The sequence below is a fragment of the Clarias gariepinus genome, chromosome 22 (assembly GCF_024256425.1).
Source record: "Clarias gariepinus isolate MV-2021 ecotype Netherlands chromosome 22, CGAR_prim_01v2, whole genome shotgun sequence".
Lineage (NCBI taxonomy): Eukaryota > Metazoa > Chordata > Actinopteri > Siluriformes > Clariidae > Clarias > Clarias gariepinus.
The window spans coordinates 3,811,099-3,832,053 of NC_071121.1; the positions used below are offsets into that span (position 1 = coordinate 3,811,099).

Consider the following 20,955-nt stretch of genomic DNA (forward strand, 5'->3'; position numbering starts at 1 on the left):
CTCAAAATCTCGTGAAAAGTCTTCCAAGAAGAGTAGAGTTTATTATGTCTAAATCTGGAATGGGATGTTTAACAAACACATACTGTATAGCCATCATGGAAAGTTGTCTGCAAACTTTTGGCCATACAGTCTATCCATCTTTTATAGCTTTAGATCTGAAATTCTAATTGCTCTGAAGTTAATCCAATATAGTTGATGTAAGTTTCATCAATTCTCAAACTGCAGTAAAAGAGAGAGATTTGTGCTCACTGTGATGCTATGATGCAATCTAAAGGACAGATCTTTAAGTAACAGTGCTCAGTTTCTGTTATCTCTGTTACACACACAGCCATGAATAATTTATGAAAATTGGTCTCAGGAATGTGGATAAGATATACACATTACACCGAGACTAATGGCTGCAAAGGTCAATCTTCTGGAACAATGGGGGAAAAAAAGCAACATAAAGTGAGTCAGTAAGGCACGTTGGTTTAAAATTAGATGAGACTTGCATCTCATCTAATTGCAGAACATTTCATCCTAATTAAAGCAATCGTCATGCTCTGTGCATAGGGGCGGGGTCATGCTTGAAGAAAGTACACCCACCAGGATAGAAACATTTGATCTTATTATTCATGAACTTCTTGTTTCTATTAAATGCTGAATCATGTTCAGAAACCCGAGTCAGCCGACAAGACGTGTGTTTCATCATATCGCTGACTAATCTTACTATTAATAGAGGCAGATCCATTGTTTTGTTTGAGAGAGAGAGTGAAAGAAAGAAAGAGAGAGAGAGAGAAAGAGAGAGAGATTCATAATTTAGTTGTCTGAGCAACCTTGTATAAAGCATCCTGATCATATCCTATATCTTCATTTCTGCTCGTCTTAACGCGCGAGGCTGGGAAGATAAAATGCCGAATGCAGAGACTCCAGGGCTGCCGAGCTGATTTACTTCTATTGATCAGTCACCTTAGATGTAATTAAACACAAATAACCATCAGGAGCAGTTATCATTACATCAATAAACACAAGAACTCCACCTCAATACGATTCAGGACCGCAGTCCTGTCCGCAATTCCACTCTATCCATTTGGACTGTATTTTTCTCCCACTGTAGCCAATCAGATTCCAGTTTCTGACCTTTATTTCCATTATCGTCCAACTGGACCACAGTTTCCACCCCATGTGTAGGAGAAGTATTTATGCTCTACCTCCTCCTTTGTGTACTCAACCTAACTGTTCCCTTTCCTCCCTGCATTTTAGTTATGTCCTCTCAGCACTGTGAATGTCCTACATGTTTCATGCACCTTGGGTCCAGGAGGAACATTATTCCATCTTGCTGTGTCCTGCATATGCTACATGGCTGTGATGAAAATAAAGATACTCTTGACCTGGCATGACTTGATTTTCCCTGCAAGCAATCAAATGGCAGATTTCATCCCAACTCTACAATAACCGATTAAAATTAATGTTCTCATAGCAAATTCCACTCTGAACTGAAATACCATTTAGTCTATCCACTCCCAGGATCACCGAGACTAATGTAACCAATTAAGCAGTCTTTTCCAAGTCATTCCCATTCCCAATGCCAGCTTTAACAATCAGCCCAAGGACTTTGTTTTCATTGCCACATTAAACAATCGGACTTCACTTCCCTGCTGTCTAAAACCATCATGACCATGTAGATTGATATTTCTGCCCCCAGTGTTGCGGTAATCAATCAAGCAGCAGCTCTTGTCCCTACAGCAGCCATAATCAATTAGCCCTCATTTTTATGCCTCTATTGTTATTGTAGCCATCAATTCCTTCTCTCAATGCCATTTTAACCAGATATGCTTCTTGTTCTCATCGGTACCACAAACAAACTGATCTCAGTTTCTGAATTCCAATACGATCATAACGATATGCAGACTCAAGTTTTAGCCCAAATAAATGTAAGTATGCATCATGTTGATGCAATCTACAGTACAAAAACTCTGCTTGGTCGACCGAGTAGCAATCCACGAATTAATAATCTGAGAGCACATATTAATTAATTGAGAGCACAGAGTGCTTAATTTATGCTCTTGGTTAAATAAGCTGTACATACAGATTATTAAAAGGTGCATAACTGATTGTCTCCCTGTCAGTTTCTCTCTCACTTATGTGGATTTCAAATGGGTTTATTTTAAACTTGGACTGGGACATGTGCATATATTTCAGGTTTTAATTGTTAAGCATAACCTTGTGTTATTTGTGAGATACTTTAAATACTATAGATACTGGGCGTGGCCAGAATTGGTAGTGACCATTCGGTCTGTGCCAGCCTCTGGAAAAGGCGGAAATGTTAACCTCAAGACTAAAATGAGAGTTTTCAATGCTGCCATCATCCCGATCACGCTCTATGCACCTGAGACGTGGACCCTACTGGCCAGAAACTACCAAACCCTGGAAACATTCCACATGAGATGCCTCCTGGGCCTCACCCTTCTTGGCTGCTGGCACAATAAGACCATTCAACAGAGATGCCATCCGCAGGAGACCATTGAACAAGTCAATCACAGCTAAGATGGTTGGGCTATGTGGAGAGAATGGACCCATCACAGATGCCCAACCACTTGCCCCAAAGACGCCGACTATCCGATTGGAAGGTGTAGCAAACAGCACCCAAAAAGACCTAGGTTAACCAGGTCGACGAAGAAGTGAAATGCATTTGGCTCACCATGGGTGACTTGACTACGGCTGTGCAAAATTGACCACAATGGAGGAATGCATCTATTTTAGACGCCATAGCACCTGCAAGGCTGCCCTACAGTCTTAAGAGGTGCTCCACTGGAGCTAGAGTGATAATGATGATGACTTCTTTTTGACTATTCAACATAACCTGCTTTTATCTTTGAGATGCCTTAGTTGTCTTTGGTATTCGTTGGATGCTCATAAACCTGGCAATACACCACAATTACCACCCCAGCGTAACTAAAGAGCAGTCCCAGTGTCACTTTAACCAATCAAACACTACAATTACCATCAGTTAATTAAAGTGCAAATTCCACACCTTAATCCTGTAAGCAAATAGCAGTCCAGCCGAATGTCACTGTAACTAAACAGTTAAGATTGTTTAATGCCTCTACATTTAAACTTATGCCATTTTGTAGATGCCATCATCTCAGTTGATGGCTAAGGGACTTGTACAGTAAGTGGTGGCTTGGTGGTGGTGGAGTTTAAACCCGTAGACCTTCAGATTAATAGTCCAACGCAAGTCCAACGTCTCCAACGCAATTCTTTCCCCAATGTCACTGAACCTATCAAACAACTGTTCCCAGCCCTGATATTACCATAACCATTTACACCAGCAGTCCCCGCCCCCTGAAGTCACTGGGACCAAACAAACAGCGGTTTCTGCTTAACATCACCATTACTAATTAGCCGGCCATTCCATCCCCGGTGTCGCTGTAACCAATAAAGCAGCTGTTCTTGCCCCTGAATCATCATAACTAATTCCACTGAAGGTCCTGCCTCCAATTGTGCTTACCTAAAAAAAAACTAGATAATTTTAGTTCAGGAGGCAAAAAATTACCCATCAGGTGTGGAACTTATACAGGTAGAGAACCAGTACAGCAGCAGGCTCTTCTCTTAGTTCTGAAGCTCTCTAGCTCTGGCTGGAGTACAATTTAGCACATCCTGCTGTATAATTATATACATATACCAATGTTTGTCACACCCTATGTAGTGCACTAAATGTCTAGTAGAGGACTTTTTGGAATTTAACTCCTCTTCCTTATAATAAACAGATATTGTAAATAATGAGCGAATGTGACGCCATTTATAAATTGTAAAAGCCTCAGTCTAGTTATTTTATTATCAATAGAATATAATACAAACTATTGAATTATGCGATTATGAAAGAAGGTATATTTAATGTTAAACAGTGTTAAATAGTGGAATTATACCCTTCTAGCATATATAGGACACGAGTGTGAAATGTGCAAACACAAGTAAAATAAAAAAGGATCGATAACAATACAGAACCCAGCCAATAGAGTACTGTACATCCCTCCACACACACACACACTCACTCAGGCATGGAGACAGAGCAGGTGGAAAGCATAGAGGCAGCATATTGTGATCAACCTGCATAAAACATAAACTCTGACTGAAGTTATAGTAATGAAATTAGCAATAAAATAAAATAGAAAACATTAAACAGGTCATTCATTGTGAAAACTGATGACATCAATTTTGGTAGTGGACACAAATGAACCTGGCTGTATAATGGAGATAATTTCCTGTGTGGATGCACATGCCTCGGTGCAGTTTGTAAATTGTACATTTTTGCTAAACCTTTTACGCTGTATAATTTAGGTAGAATATAAAATGCTCACTTATTAGTGGTGTAGGGCGATGAGGCTGTACATCCTGTATTGTTTTAGCCCTTTAGGGCCAAAACAATTCACTCTCACTGTCACTCATCGTCTATAGCGCTTTATCCTGTACACAGGGTCATGGAGAGGTGGAGCCGAAACCCAGGAGACTTACTGTAGGGTATGAGGCGGGGTACAGGGTGCCAATCCATCACAGGGCACACACATATACTCACAGTCTCATTCATACACTGCAGGCAATCTGGGAACGCTAATTAGCCTAATCTGCATGTCTTTGGACTGTGGGAGGAAACCGGAGTACCCGGAGGAAACCCACCAAGCACGGAGAGAATGTTCAGTAAAGAATGATTTAGTGTGCTTTTCATGTTATGTTATCATGTTAACCTCCCCCAGACTGACAGACAGACAGACAGACAGTTGGTGGGACAGACATCCAGACAATATGATCAGAGAGGAAATGAGAAAAAATGATTATGTACACTAAATGCAATCAGCACACATGTTATAATGCACAGTTTCTGCAGATAGAGTGTAACTGTAGTATATCTTATAACCTTCTTATAAGATGTGTTGTGCATTAGACTGTTCCCTTTTATTGACTAACACCTGATACTGTCTCTGTCAGTGCACTCCTTTATGTGTAGCCATCTCTACTGCTCTCAGCCAATCGGAACTGGGTTCATACATCAGCTTAATGTAATGTCCAACTAAAGCAAGGGGAAAATCAGAGAAAACCGTGGGGTTTCAAACAGATCTAAAGTGCATTAACACTTTATACATTATACTTGCTATTAAACCACATGTTTGTGACATCTGCTGGCCTGGAGGGGAATTGTTCAGAGTCTGTTTTTTGATCCCGTTTGTCAAAACATAAATTCTCAGAAGCAGGTGGTTCGATATGTACCTTACAAATGAAACAATGCATTTAAAATTCTTCAATCCTCAATCTTGTGTAATATTACATCCTGGTCAGGTTCACGGTGAGGTAAATTACTAACACGTCCATATATATTTTTTTATTTTTATGTTTGTAGGGAAATATTGCATGCATGTCCAAAGAGTTTAATAAGCCCTGGAGTGAATGAGATCTCTTCAGGAGTGAGCAGGAAAGAACAGCTCTTATCTCTTGACTGACAGATATGTGGTGAGGTCTGGTGCATATTTTATTTGATAAATACTGGCATGAAAGCAGGTATTGATAGCATACTTTTATCACTGAGTGATGGATATCTGCTCGGATTGCTTCTTAAAAAATTGGCAAATCAAATACAGGTAGACCGATAGAGAAACTGGCGTTTGCATGTGTTTCTTTTATGTGTAGAATCTGGAGCCACCAGATCCCTGGTATGCACACCAGACAGAAAAGTGATGACAAGTTCGAAACAAAGAACAAATAATTCTGGTAGAAATCCAGAGAATAGAGAATGTAAATGACACATAACTTTAAACACTCTATCATCATCGTCTATATCGGTTTATCCTGTATAGGCAGGGTACAATCTGGACGGGGTGCCAATCCATCACAAGGTACACACATACTCATTCACACAGTACAGACAATTTGGGAATGCCTATTAACCTAACTTGCATGTCTTGAGACTGTGGGAGAAAACCCACCAAGCACAGGAAGAACATGCAAACTCCATGCACAAACACCCAAGGTGGGAATTGAACCAGGATCTGGAGGTGCATGGTGACATCGCTAACCACTACATGCCACCCTAAATTGAAAACAAACATTTAATGCATTTAGTCTTTATTTTTTGTGGATATCAGTAAACATTGAAGCCAAAGACAACCTGCAACAAAGTACTGCTTATGTCATAAATGTCTGATTAAAATCTCCCAATGTTAGTAAGTGCTACAACGGATGACGGCAAACTCACGAGACAGCTAGCAACACAAGAATAGCACTGGTAAAACATTAACAAAGCATGCTAACGGACAGAAACAAATACCAGCAGAATGGTAGTATTGTCTTTAATTACGTTTCTATCACTAGAAATTCCTTATCATATAATCTTACACAGAGAACACATTATCCTAGTCTGTTTCAGCCAAGATATTTATATTTCACAGCAGCTGGCTCTGTTAAGCACCAACAGGACATCAGTATCCTACACAACACCCACCCACCCACACGACACACACACACATACACACACACATGCACACACATACACACACACATGCACACAAGTAAAATGCTTTGCATTTCCGGACTTTAGTGATGTAAATCCTGAGAAAACAAATTCTGCGTTCTCTAAGTGTGAGCATCTACTAAACACCTGGTATACAAATAGGAGATGCAAATGGCCTTCCTAAGCCACTGATCTCCTTTCTCTAACAGCAAAAGCTCAGACAGGGACAGGCTGAAAGTTCACAGCCTGTTCATTTCTATAACCAGAAAACAGTAATAGTAATAAAATTTATAGTTATCTTAAATTGTCTGTGAAAAGAACTGGAAGCGTTTAAGTTTCAGAGAATCGAGTGTAAATCATTAGAAATATTTCTAAAGTTACAAAGGTTTTTAATAATTTTTTTTTAAAACAAATCAGCAATTTAATAAAAAAAAGAGAGAAAACTCATAAAAGACTCATAAAAGAACCGTAACCAAAATATAGACTTAACACAGCTAATTATGCACGTTATTTTAGTTTATTTTAATATCTCTTTCACATTTTGCTTCTTTTTGCTAGGCTAGGTCGCACTAGATTTTCTTTTACAGTCTAGGCTCTTTTTAGATTAGTTTTACAGGCTAGAGTAGCTTTCGGTCACATGATGGCGTAGTGGTTAGCACTGTCACCTCACACCTCTAGGGTTTAGGTTCGATTCCTGCCTTATGGTCTGTGTGCATGTTCCCCCCTGTGCTTGTTGGGTTTCCTCCCAAAGACATGTAGATTAGGTCAATTGATGTTTCCAAATTGCCTGTAGCGTGTAAATGACCATTAGGCATCATACTTTCTAGGTAGACTAGCTTTCACTCACTAGACAACCTTCCACTCTCTAGACTCGTTATTACTTGCTAGGGTTGCTTTCACTATTTTACTCCATATACTATTAGTGGCTGTCATTGTTTAAACTAGATTTTGGGCATTGAGGCAGTAATCACATGCTAGGCTAGCATGCACACATAGGCTAGCTTCAATACACTATGCTAGCTTTCACTCTCCAGGTTAGCTTCCACATCCTACTCAAGTTCAACACACTCTACCTTTAACACACCAGAATTGCTTTTGCAGATTAGACTAGATTTTACTTTTTAGACTTGCTTTTTTCATTCTAGAGGCTAGCTTTAATACACTATGCTAGTTTTCACTGTCCATGCTAGCTTTTACACTATAGGCTAGTTTTAACACACAAGACTCTCTACACTTTCTTTCACTCTCTTGGCTAGCTTAAAAAAAACTAGGCTAGCTTTCATTCTCTAGATTAGCTTTCACTCATTACGTTAGTATTCACTCTCTAAGCTTGGTTTCACACTAGACTACCTTTCACTATCTGGCTAGCTTTCACATGCTAGGCTAGCTTTGATTCCTTTAGCTTGTTTTCACTTTCTATGCTAGCATACACACTAGCTTTGCTGAGCTATATTTTATTCAGTAAACCAGGTAGGTTTTATTTTACACTATATGCTTCTGCTGTGTTTTATTTAGTATATTAGCTTTTACTTGCTATAGTTTTTTACTTTCCTGTTTAGTTTATAGTCACTCAGCTAGTTTTCACTCTCTAGGCTAATTCTTACTTGCTTACAGTGTCTTACACTTGATAGATTAGATTTCACCATGGACTAGCGTTTACTTTAGACTTGCTTTGAAAGATCAAGGTTATTTTCTCACTCACTAGATTAGCTTCATTCAGTTGGTTCTTACTCACTAGACAGTATTTGCTGGATTAGGTTTTGCTTTCCCATTCCCATTTCCATTGGGGACACCAGTTGGCCTAATCTGCATGTTTTGGGACAGTGGGAGGAAACTGGAGTACCTGGAGGAAAACCAACAAGCATGGGAAGAACAAGCAAACTCCATGCACATAGACCACGAGGTGGTAATCAAACCTGGACTATGAAGATGCAAGGCAACAGTGCTAACCACTAATCCGCCATGCTGACTTTAGCTTTTACATTCATAAGAAGACTTTTAGTGAACCTTTCTCTGAAAAATCAAAAATTCTATCCATCCATCCATCTAGGGCAGTATGTCTAGGGTTCAAAGGGGACGAAGCGGGTATAGGAGTTTAACAGACAAACTAGTTAGGGTTAACAAGCAACAAGTGAGACTAATTATCTTCCATAGCAACAGGGAAATCAGGACAGGAAGCAGGTGCTAAGGAACTGTGTTAAAGTTATTTCCTGTGTCTGCTGGTTCTATATATTTAACTGCTTTAACATCAATTAGTAATGGAACCACTATTAGCCTAACCTAAAGGTCTTTGGACTGTGGGAGGAAACCGGAGTACTCAGAGGAAACCCATTAAGCACAGGGAAAACATGCAAACACAACGCACACAAAGGCGGGAATCGAACCGCACAGAGCAACAGCCTATTTACGCATTACTTACTTAAATATTAATACATTATCTAACCCATATTCTAAGCATTACTTGTTCTTTTTATTTGTTTTTTTTTCTTAAGTAAATTGCATTATTACAACTGGATTATCACCAAACATTAAATGTACTGTACGTAAAAGGTGTACTGTACATTTTTAATGTGTCTTACTCCACCACATGTTGTATAATGACTAGAATCACAACTCAGGGTGCATATTACATTTTGACATTGTACTGAAATATTACCAAACAGCCTACGCTGGGATAATAATGTCCCTATCATTATCTAGTAATTACCTCTGACATAAAATTGATATTGTGTATGTGTGTATTTTTGTATATGCAGCCTGATAAAATATTTATGTTATTGATAAATTAGATCATGAAATAAAATGTAGCTAATGTAATACTTATGTATCTGTGGTGATGTAATGTCTGGTATATACTGTACATTTAAAAATTACATTAATACATATCCAATCCGGATATCCATTATTACTCCTTAAATCAATAATTTTTTGAATATTTATAAAAAAAAAATTCCCAAACAAATATTCAACGACAATATTGTCTACTACTATGCTTTTTATTTTGTTATTATTGACATTACATGTATAAATTTTACTGTGCTAGGTTAAAAGTGTATCAAATCAACCAATATTGTATCACGAACTGTGTATATAATGCTTTATATTAATATGAAGGCTAATTGGTATATGCATATCAGTGTAAATTGCAAATGATTAATTAATTCAACATTACTTTCTATTTTGTGTTAAACAATATGGCAGGTTAGCAAATACTTAATATGCATAAAAACAACTATAGATTAATATAATAATATGAAAAATAAATATATATTTGATAAATTCCTACTTAAATTCCTTACTAGACACATTATTTAAGTTAACATTAACTCAGACTTCCTGTCCAGTCTGTTAGCTTTACAGGCTAAGTATAAAATGAAAATGTTATTAATTTTAATGCAAACTGTGTATATGGTTATATTATATATATTTTTTACAATATTGGTTTTAAATAAATATCTAATCAGTGTACAGTGTGAACAGGCTAATCAGCCTCCGGCTCCACCTGTACAGCTTGAATGCTTATCATGAAGCACAGACAAAAGGCGGTCACGCCCCGGACTAATGAGATTATCATCATCATTTTACACAGATTAATTCATTAAATCATTAAAGAGCTTCAGTTAAATAACAATTAATTTTTTACCTTGCTTCTGGGCGTTTCCGTTTATTCCTGCAGCTTCTTCACGGTGGAGGAAGCCTGCATCCCTCCATCTGGGGAGAGAGATGGAGAGAGAGAGAGAGAGAGCGCGCGAGATCACACCCCGCCTCCAGCCTCCTTCTCCTCCCCGATGACAAAGAGAGAGAGAGAGAAAGAGAGAGAGAGAGAGAGAGAGAGGAAAGCGCTCTCAGACTGTACACTATAATTACTCACTGGTAGCACATTGCTGATGAAGAAGGGATGAAAAGAGGGGGAAGGGGTATGGACAGAGATAAGGAGAGACAAAGAAAGACATGGATGAGAAATACAGGGCTGGACAGACAGATACACAGACAGACAGATTATTGCAGGTATTGGAAAGAAATAGAAAAGAAAAAAGGAAGAGCAAGACTGAAAAAGAAATACAGACAGATAAAGAGAGGGGGAGGAGAGAGAGAGAGAGAGAGGTGCAGTGTGTGTCCGGACACTTTTCATTGATAGCACATGATGAATAAGAGAGGAGAGAATGAACAAGATAGGGAGGGGGCATGAAGGGAGACAGAGACTGGCGGGGCTGGAGACTTTAATTACATGTATCACTGAATAGGAGAGAGAGAGAGAGAAAGAGAGAGAGAGAGAGACGGGGGCAAGAGACAAAGAGAGAGAAATTGAGGCGAGTCTGTCTGCAGACTGGTGGGTGTGTCTTTAAAGGGAAGATGAGGATGTGATTTTAAGTGAGAGATATGGGTAGGTCTTTGAATAGGACTAGGTCAAGTAGGCCTGTCATTAATTAGAACAGTACAGTACGAGGGTCTTTAAGTAAAGTAAGTGGCTGTGTCTTAAGTAAAAAAGGTGGGTGTGTCCTTCAGTCAAACTGAATCTGGGTGTATATTTAGGTAAAACCGTTACTTGTGTTTTTTAGCTAGAATTGCTAGGTGTATCTTTAAGTAAAACCTGGTGGGTGTGTCTTAAGAAAAATGGGTGGGTGTGTCTTTAGTGAAATGGCTGGGTGTGTCTTAAGGAACAATGTGTCTTAAAAAGAGTGGGTGTGTCTTTATGAATACAGGTGGGTGAGTCTTTAGGTAAAACGTGTGGGTGTGTCAAAAGTGACATTATCAATGATGTAAAACACTCAAAATGTGCACATTATTATTTTATTATATTATTATTATTTAAAGTCATTAAAAACAACTGCACCAACTTTAAGTTCACACAGGCAGAGAAATAACATAATCACATACGATATTTCTCAGCCTGTGTGCACCTTGACGTGGTGCATAGACCGGAGAAGCTATTGCGCAATCTTGTGCCATAGAGAATATTGTGATGCTAGACAACTTGTTTGGACCAGATCTTACTTTTTTTGTAAATTATTATTAATTTTCTTTTTTTTGGAAATAGAAAAAGGGATGATTATAAAAACAACCCAGGAAGGGTTGTATAAACCAAAAGAAGTCCTCCACGTTCATCAGGCATATTCAGAGAAAAAAAGGTCATTGCATCCCAACCGATGTAGTAGGTTTGTTTATAATATTGTTATTTATGTGTTAGCAATTTGATAAATTGATTAAAAATATGTGTAAACCACATTTTGTTTTGAAGGGGTGGGGAGGGGGGGTAGGTTTTGTGGAGCCAGTGGTGAGTGCGCAATGCTTGGGCATCCTCAAGACTGCTCTACAGCAAGGCAATGTGAAACCCATGTATGTATGTATGCATCAGTGATGGGAAGTTTGGATCATTTTAGTGACTTGGTTCTTTGAATCTTGCTCATCAAAATTAATGATCTTTTTTAAAGTGATTAAGTTCATTTAGTTCTTTTGATCAGAAATAAAATAAAATGTTGCCTTTTCAATAAACAGACCCCCAGCACGTGTACATACACAAATGTTGGTTATAATTCCAGTAATTAAAAAATTACAGTGCAGCTAAGGACATATTATGGTGCATAACAGCACACATAACATTATAACAGAATGAGCAGCTCACCTCTCATATCTTCTGGTCCGATTCGTTCGTTCTTTTGCCACGCGACTCTCATAGACACGGACGATTCGGACCAAGACTCGAGAGATAACTACTCATTTCTTTTTTCTATACATAACCTACAGAGGTTTTGCGATGCTTTGTGCATGCGCGCCCAGTGGAAAACAAACTAATCACTCCCTGAAATGACTCGAGTCACATTAAAGCCTTGTTCAAAAAGAATAAATCGTTCAGGAACGACCCATTACTAGTATGCATGCACGCTTCTTGTAGTGTGTTTTGTAATGTGTGCTTGCTGTAATGTTGTTTGTTTTGTTAGGGTAGCTCCTTAGCAACAAGACACATTCAAAAACATAACCATTAAAATAAAAAAATACCTTTTGCAGCATTTTAAATTTTGCATATGCTTTGACCTTTGTGTTTTTGGATTTGCAGTGCATTTTTGAAAGGCTTTCACATTTGTATGTGATTTGTCCCTAATTGGTTACTGTGTTTTATATTTTATATAAGATTTGATTGTAAGCAATTCACCATATTCACAGGAATACAGTGCTGAGCATCTAGGGTAAGCAGGACAAAAGAGTTCATAGTATGGAGAGAGAGACATTTTGGTTTAAGTGTCTTGTAATGTTTTATAATAACTAATGATGATCACTTGGGGGGAGAAATAAATGTAGAACTGTGGTACTGAAGCTTGGTTGTTCGTGGCTTGTAAGTCGCTTCGGATAAAATCTCTGCCAAATGACTAAATGCAAACGTAAACAAGCATGCTGTTTTTTATTGATGGAAAATAAAAGGTTTGGATTCCACTGATGTCACTAAAGCTAAGGAGAGGGACAACAAGCGGTCGACCATCTCGTTTCAGCATCCAATTGCCAAAAATGGGAAATTGGGAAACGGAGGACGACCCAGACACCATTGACAAGACAGCTTTTTTAACCATACAAGCAGTGAATGTAGAAGATTTTCATCAGTTTGTGGGACTGGTGATATACTTTGCTGGTGAAGCTGCCAAACATCCAGGAGGCGGGACAGCATTATGAGTGTGCCTTTTCCTGCATCCATCATGACTCTGACCCTTTTCTAGTCATTGATGTGGAACCTCCATGTGAGTGAGCCAGAGCGGGACCAGCAGAATGATGGGAAGAAAGGCACACTCGGGCGTGACAGAATGTTTCATGTCCAGCCACTCTTGCATGAGATGTGTGCAGCCTGCAAATCATCATACCATCCAAGGAGAGAGTTGGCTATAGACGAGTGGATGGTGGCCACAAAGGCCAAAAATGGGTTCATCCAGAATATAAAAAACCTACCCACAAAATGGGGAGTAAAGCTTTTGGTGTTGGCAGACTCATGCCATGGATACACTGTTGACTTTAGTGTGTAAATTGTGAAGTCAAATAATCCAAGCATGTAAGTACAATAATACCACTGCATTAGAATTTGATCAGTTCCAGAGGAGATTCCTTAAGCCAAAAATTTTGTATTGCGAAATGTGTTTTCCCATAGGAAATAATATAAATGCAGATAATCCGTTCCAGCCACCCAATAATATTACCAATATTATAAATTTTCAACACTATAATCATGTTTTGGAAAAATAAAAACATTTAGAAAAAACACATATACAGTAAATGAAGTAAAATATAAAATAAATACGTAGACATTAAACTTGACCTTAATTTATGTTTGCTCTTGGCACCAGTGCTATTTTGTAAGGCTTTCACTTTTGTATGTGCTTTGTCCCTGAGACTCTCATATTTACAGATATACAGTGCTGAAAGCGGCTGCCTTTTCTTCCTGCTACCATCCTTGTTAACATTATTGGGACCCATGGTGCTATGTCTTCACTAAATCTTGCACAACATGCAAAAAAACCTACAAAAAATCATATCAGCTCATCCTGTACAACACAACACAGCAGGACAAGCTGTTTGCATCGTACCCTTTTTCTTCAGTTCCTTTACATTGCATGCACCAATGCTTAAGATAAAATGAAATTTATTTAATTACATTGCCTAGGTTATGCTGAAAAAAGAACATAAGACACTTATATTAGATATTGTGCAATCCTGAAGCCTGTACAGTATATATCCTTACAACCTCACTCACTTACTCACTCTATACTGCTTTATCCTGTATTCAGGGTTGGGGGAGCCTGGAGCCTATCCCAGGAGACTTAGGGCACGAGGCGGGGTACACCTTGGACAAGGTGCCAATCCATCGCAGGGCACCTTACAACCGTATAATAATAATAATAATAATTCAATTCAATTCAATTCAATTTTATTTGTATAGCGCTTTTAGCAATTTTCATTGCCGCAAAGCAGCTTTACACAGTCAAAAGAATTATTTAAGTTTGTATGAAATGTGAATTTGTATGAATCAAAATGGTCAATTAGTCCCTGGTGAACAAGCCGAGGGCGACAGTGGCAAGGAAAAACTCCCTGAGATGGTAATAGGAAGAAACCTTGAGAGGAACCAGACTCAACAGGGAACCCATCCTCATTTGGGTGAAACAGAAAGCAGTAAATGATCTGCATTTATACAGTGTGTAGGGTGGGAGGCAGTTCAGCTATAATAGCTGATGTTAATTGATGTTAATATGGAGTCCAGGTAGTTATTGAAAACTCAGGTAGACTTGTAGGAAGTCTTTTCCAATAATAATGATAAAACACAAAATGCTCTGAGTTCGAAGGGTTATGTAGAACACGTGGGTGTGTCTTGAAGTAGAACAGCCAGCTACATTCAGCTGTTCTGCTCAAGGACACCCACAGCTGTTCTACTGATTTAATAAAGAAACTCCAGGTAGGGTGTGTCTTTAAGTAGAACAGCTGGGTGTGTCACTAAATGGAACAGCTAGGGTGTGTCTCTAAGTGGAACATCTGGGTAAGCCTTTAAGTAGAACAGCTTGGTTTGTCTTTCAGTAAAACAGCTGGATGAGTCTTGAAGTACAATTGTTCTCAGGCAGAACAGGTTGCTGTGTCTTAAGTAGAAAATGTGGGTGTAGAACAGCTGAATGAGTCTTGAAGTAGAACAGGTCATTGTGTCTTTAAGTGATAGAGGCACAATAAATTTTCTCTTAACCGAATGATTTAAAATAAAGCTTTCCCAGCTGGGGTTCTCCATGCAGCAGTTTCATGCTCCTGCTTCCTCATTCAGAATTCAGTCAGGTGATTCTTGTGGTTTGTATGTTTGTATGTGTTGTATGTACAACCATACAACAAAGAACTGTCAGAAATTCCATGCAGAGCATATATTTTGAAAGCTAAGAACCCTTGATTATTTAATAAATCATTAAAATAAATCTAATTTCTTATAGCCTAACTATATTAACTAGTACAGTATGTTTGTTGTATAAACTTCAACTTATTGCTGATTATTTTCTTTTGTAAACTGTTTAGGCAGTTCACCTTTTTTCTACTTGGTACTTAGGAAACTCTTAGAAAAAGAGATTTTTTTTATTTTTTTTTTTTAATATGGGTTTGTTGGATAAAAAGTTTTTGTTAGTTATTAGCTTGCCAAATCTTGGAATTATTTCCATTTAGGAAACACTTTATGGTATAGGGTCATTTATGTTAAAGCTTTAGAGGTTCCCCAAGAAGGCCAATTTGAATATTTATGAGACATAACAGGCATGCCTAATTGAAAAATTAAGTGACTTTGTGTTATTATTATTATTATTTATTTATTTATTTATTATTATTTTTTTATTATTGTGTATTTGTTTATTATGATTTTAGCAGGGTGAGTCGATGTTTACTGACTTACACTGACCCCATGAGGACATTATGGAGCATTAATACTCCATTGTAACCTGTAGCATCTACTCTGATTTCATGCATTCAAAGCTACATTCAGTTCAGCATGTGACACCCAATTCTTCAGTTATAAAATTGAGAAAAAGCAACATGTGTGTCCAGATGTGTAAATCATAAAATATTCCTTTTTTCAGTAAAATCTATCTATCTATCTATCTATCTATCTATCTATCTATCTATCTATCTATCCATCTGTAAAGATTTACGATAGATACACTTTGAATATGTATTAAGAAATAATTACATAATAATTATATTATTATATAAATATATCATGTAGTTAAGTAAAGCTAGCCAAAGTGCAAAGTCTTTAGATACTGTACATAAGAATTCCTCTCTTTTTTCAGTATGTCCTGTACAGTAACAGTTAGTAACAGTAATCAAGTGCAGCAGATCCTCATAAATAAATAATTAGTTATATAAATAATTAAAGGTGTTCTGGGAATAATTTTGTAAGTCACATAACTTCAGTAAATCATTTACAGTTCTGTTAGTGTTAGTTTTCCAGTATACTGTACATATACTTTGCATGTGTGTGTGTGTGTGTGGGTGGGTGTGTGTGTGTGTGTGTGTGTGTGTGGGTGCACATGCACACATTTATCAGTTCCATCTCTCACTGTCACTTTATTTTTTAGGCTTTAGGCTATTTTAAAAAGCTTCATTTAACTAGGTAGAGCTTACACTTTCAGGCCTTTGTGTATCAAATTAGAGTGATACCGAAATGACCCAGTACCTAGATTACCGGTAATTTCTTTTTAAATATATACAAACAGTATATATACAGTTTGTATAGAAGTGCGTTTTCTCTGGGTACTCCTTCCACAGTCCAATGACCTGCAGATTAGGATAATTGGCGTTCCCCGATATGAGTAGTGTGCGTGTATGTGTGTGTGTGTGTGTGTGCCCTTCGTCTGATGTCTTCTGGGATAGGCTGGCCTCTACGACCCTGTACTGGATGAGCGGCATATTGAATTATTGAACTGGCATTTGTGCTACACTGTAAACCCGAATTAGTTGGCAAAACTCAAAAAATTTGAGGTAATCAGTTACATCAATTTTTTTAAGTAATGATGTTTCCAGTTTTAAGTAAATGGAACTATGAGTTTTTGAGTTTGTTGTACTCATTTTTTTTAGTTGTTGCAAATCAAATAAACTGTTGTTGGTCTTTCGGCTGCTCCTGGCAATGGGTCGCTACAGCAGACAATACGTCCCGCACACAAGCTTGGCACAGGTTTTATACCAGATGCCATTCCTGACGTAACCTTCCATTTTATCTGGTCTTGGGACAGGCACTTCATCTACTGTACTGTAGTTGTTGGGAATCGAACCCAGGCCTTTCACATGGCAGGTGAAACACCTACCACTGAGCCACCAGTGCCGCATTGCCCTGATGACGTCAGACACAAAATCGCTACTTTGAAAGATTTTAAGTTGGTGAAACTTTAAGGTGACAGTTACTGTTACTTAAGTCTTAAAAGATACATAAAATAAAATTTGTTCAGCTAACTTGAAAAGTGTCATTTCTACAAACTCATAAATAACAAAAAGTTCTAAATACTCATAAAGGTCTAGTAATTTGAACTTATTGTAATTATTTAAGTTAACAGTACTCAATATGTTTAATTACTTTGAGCATTAGGGTTTACAGTGTATTTAACACTCATGTGATATAAGGAAACTAATTAACGAAAAAATTTCTAACATGAAATTTCCCTCTCATGGAAAAACCTGTTTAGCTAGTTTTGAGCAAGACTGTTTTTTTTTCCATAAGAGGCGTGCATTATTAGATCCTGTTAGAAATTATTTTGCTCATTGTTTCCTGAAATCAAAATTGTGTCAAAAGCACTTGGTCTAGATGTTCTACTCAGGTGATAAACAAGCTCCAGTTAGTCCAGAATGCAGCACCCAGAGTCCTTAGTAGAACCAGAAGATATAAGCACATCACCATTATCTTACTCACACTGCACTGGCTACCAATAAAATTTCACACTGTTCTTTAAATGCTCCTAGTGACCTATGAGGCAGCGATTGTCAATAAGTTATAAGGTTGAGAACCACTGCTATAAAGAATTGAATGGTTTTGTTCCACAGTCTCTGAGTGAACTATTGGTACTTTATGTTCTGTCATGCCTCAATCTCCAAACACATTTGCATATGGGTTGATGCATAATTTAAAATGCTATGCTTAGTAACATTACCTTCCTTATTAGCTCACCTACTAACCCATCAGTCACTGCAGTTTGGAAAAAAACTATCTAAACACATAGCTTCTGCTACAGTAGTTAGCAGTTAGCAGATACAGTATATCTTGTGTGATTTGGATGCTGTGTTTGTGTACTATGCCATTTGTTTGATGTTTTTTCTGAAAACCTTAGAAGGTTCGAACAGAAAGGAAGGCTGTTCTGGATATTCTAAGTTCGATATCTTTCTACAGAACCGATTGCTATATGGCCAAGCATTAAAAGATAAAATAAAAAAAAAATAAAAAATTCACTTTGTGCTAATTGGTAACAAATGAGTCAGTGGTGTCACATGAAAATGATTATTTAAATGATTTTTTTATTACAGATTTACATCCAATTAATAGAAATACAAAAGAAAAAAAATGTCACTACTTAATTTTAGACTACTACACAGTTGTACAGTAGTTCTAGTACTACTAGAACGTAGCTTAACGTAGCAACATGACAATCCTTAGATTTACAAACACACTGTCAGAAAAAAGGTACTGCTCGGGTACTTTTGGTTCTTTTAGTTACAACATAAATGTATACTTTTTCAAATATTATTTTTTTTAATTTTGTGAGGTATTAATGCTGAAGTGCCATTAAACCAAATTTCCAAACTTTTCTTTTAACAAATCACTTAAAATTTTACATCCCCCCCTTTTTTTTTTTTTTTACAAAATTTCTATAACAAAATCCATTCTATCAAATTTTAGATTTTAATCAATATGGACAATTGAGCAAAATTATGATGAGTATCAAATTCCCTACAAATACTCAGTATTTATTCCGGCTTCTCCCACTTCCAAGGGATTGAATTCTTATCGTGTTATTGCTATTGTGGCATGGGCGGGGCAGCGGCGGACGACCAGCATGCCTTGCGGGGGTTACTATGTGTTCACCCTGTTGGGGAAAAGTGTTTGGGGTAGTGGCTTCGGCCATGTTTTGTGTGTGTGGGTGTGTGTGAAGTGTGGAATGTGCTCTGGTTTTTGCTTAGGCTAAATTGGATGTAGTTCTTGTGTGAATGTGCTGCTCATGTTATACATGCTGCGTGTAAAATAAAGTACTCCCAGCCATTGCATTGGGCAGCAAGTAAGCTCACTCGTCTCTCCAACATCCTTTCCAGCGGTAAAAGTTGGAGCGCACTACGGAGGACCTACAAAAAATCCAAGCAGGAGCTTGCGCGAGCACAACACGGCGACCAAAGCGAAGCGGCGAGATGAAAATCCCGGCACTGGATCTCGGGGCGGAGGCCGACGCTGCGCAAGCGCCAGAACAAGCTACAGCTCTGTGCGCCGTCAGCGGGCGAAGCGACCTGCAGCTGCACCTTCCTTCCTACAACAGCGACGTTTAACCCCACGCATTCCTTGCCCAAGTAGAGCTAGCCGCCGACTTCGCGGGCTGGTCCCTGGCGGAAACAGCTGTCCGGGTAGCTCTCTCGCTAGAGGGCGACGCGCTCCGGGCGCTGGAAGACCTCCGGATTGATGAGCGGAAGGACTGGGCAAAGCTGCGGGAATCGCTCCACTTCCGGTTCGGCGCCAGGGACCGTAAGGAGGCAGGAGGGCCGCGAGCAACGTGCTTCTGAGCCACTGGGGGCGTTCGCCACGGATCTACGATATCTTGCGCGCCGGGGCTATCCGGAATTCGAGCAAAACAAGCAAAAAGAGCTAGCTTGTCACGCATTTGTCCGGGGACTCCGACCGCCGTGGCTCCGCGAGCACATCAGGCAGCTCAGTGGCACTCGGTAGGTTAACCTAGCCGTGGACAGGGCTACCCGTCGCGGCTAGGCAACGAGCATGTCTCAGAGGTTTCGCGGCAATGCCAAGGCACGGGACCTCGGGACTACCGCTGCAACATCCTCAGGCCTGAGGGACAGCGTACTCCAGCAGCCGCTAAACTAGCGCCGGGGGGACGTTTGGGAAGCCGTGCTGGGATTTATGTCAACTGTGTGCTGGACGGTGTCTTGCTGCGGGCGCTCGTGGACACCGGCTCCACTGTTTCGCTGCTGCGCTCTGAATTACTAGGGCAAAGCAAGCATGTTTGCAGACGGCCTGATCCTGCCTTCAAAGTCCAGGTGGTTGGGTGAGCTTATTCACACGAGTTCTTTGTGGGGAGTGTCGAGCAGGACTGCATTTTGGGGTTGGACATTTTGGAGAGATGGGGTGCAGTGCTGAATTTGGTTAATGGAACTCTGCGTGGTAATTTCGGGGTAGCCAGGTTGCTAGGACCCAAACCACAGCCGGACAGGTTAGTAGCACACACCCGGGGGGCGGAACCTCCGGTGGCAGACCTAGCGGGAAACCTACACGCTAACACCGGCGCGTTATCCCGACAGCCGGGCAGCAAAGCGCGTGGTCGTTACTGCGAGCGAGTGGAGCACCGTGGCGACGTATAACCCTCGACTTTGAACATTCTCCCTGTGCAGTCCTCCAGGCTCTCCGGCAGGGATCAGCTGTCCGAGCCAGCGTGCAGCCGAGTTACTGCGTCACCCGTAGTCGCTTCGCCGGTGTCACAGCTGGACCATGATCCGCTTATCACCAAGCAGGGTGCCCCACCCAGCGCTCGCGGGCACCGCTGCAAGACTTTCGGGTGGGGGCACCTATGAGGCGTTTGGGCGTGGACACTCGTAGCTGGGGGTGGGATTTTGCTACTGCAGAGCAGGTATGGGTGTGTTCCTCTGGAAAGAAGAGGGGGCTCTTGGCCAAGCTTATGTCCCACTGGGTGGGCCCCTGTACGGTAATTGCTCGGCTCTCCGATGTCATCTACCGGGTGCGGTTGGCGGGGCGGGCACGAGTGGTGCTCCACCGG

At 39.6% G+C, this 20,955-nt stretch overlaps 1 protein-coding gene across 2 annotated transcripts in view; it reads right to left on the reverse strand.

Moving 5' to 3' along the window:
- Window positions 1–10,198, reverse strand: part of frmd4bb (FERM domain containing 4Bb) — a 43,090-nt gene extending 32,892 nt beyond the window's left edge. For both annotated transcript variants that reach the window (XM_053482200.1, XM_053482199.1), the window contains exon 1: window positions 10,125–10,198. The gene's annotated coding sequence lies outside the window, so the exon portion shown is untranslated. The remainder of the gene's footprint in view (window positions 1–10,124) is intronic.
- Between the last annotated feature and the right edge of the window lie 10,757 nt (window positions 10,199–20,955).